We start from the raw sequence: 1,098 nt of genomic DNA, 5'->3' as shown, positions 1-1,098 counted from the left end.
CTAAAGGTAGCCGCAGTAAAGGCCCAGCAGAGCATCTCAAGGAAGGAAACAACATTTTGTGATGTTCATGAGTTCTAGGCATCAAGCAGTCATTCATTTCAAAGGATTTAAAATAAACTTCATGTTTAAATTTGGTTGGTTTGTCTAGTTAATGTTGGGACTTTGAAAATGGCAAAGTATTAAAATGACTGTAATTCTTGTAATTTTTGGAGGACTGCACACAAGTGCGTCTCCGTGGTCTCTGCACAATTTTAATTTCCACAATCCCTCTTTCTGTCTACCCCAAGATCTACTCAAATTGAAACCAAAAATAAAAGAATACCTGCAATAATAAATCCTAGGTTTATGTTTCTTGCAACACTAAGAAGAGAAAAAGTGTACTTTTATAAACCGCTGTGATAAGCTGATTATTCAGCAGTTTCACATTTACTAGCAGACTCAAAGAAATAAGATTTCATCAGAGGTAAGGAAGTTCAAAACTTTCAAACACTCATATGAGCAGTGAGAGTAACCAAGCTGCAATAGAAAAACAGCAGGATGGGGGGAACAGTCAGTACAGTTCACTTCCTAAACATAAAACACCTGGAGCTCCACTGCATTTACAGGTCAGAACTCACCTGAGTCTCTCCTCCTCTGTCTTGCGCAGCTTCATGTCCCTCTGCACCACCTGCAGCACGTGCTCCGCCTCATTGTCCGTCAGTCCTGTCAGATCAAGCTTTCGACCCATGGCTGACACCCCACCAGCTGTCTCAAACTCACCGACTGAATAATCAGCTTGTTGTTTTCATCTGGAAAAGAGAAAAATAGTCAGGCCAATGACACAAAATGCAAACAAAAACACCTGACAGTGACAAAGTTCCCAGAATACCTGAGTTTACAGCTGGATGGTTTAGTGCAAACTGGGGGAGGAAAAAGAAATATATTCACTAAAGAAGGAGTACTTCACTACTTTATAGTACTTTACAGTTATAGTTACAAGTTCTAAGCCTGTGATTCTTAAAAACATGGTATGATTATAAAACACAAACATTAAACTACTGTTAATCAAACATGTTTGAGCCTGATGTTCAAGGAGTCATTATTTTTTTCTCTTGGGTC

This window comes from Pundamilia nyererei, unplaced genomic scaffold, assembly GCF_000239375.1.
Source record: "Pundamilia nyererei isolate P.nyererei 1_Seehausen unplaced genomic scaffold, PunNye1.0 scaffold00031, whole genome shotgun sequence".
Taxonomy (NCBI): Eukaryota; Metazoa; Chordata; class Actinopteri; order Cichliformes; family Cichlidae; genus Pundamilia; species Pundamilia nyererei.
This window is presented reverse-complemented; position numbering follows the sequence as displayed.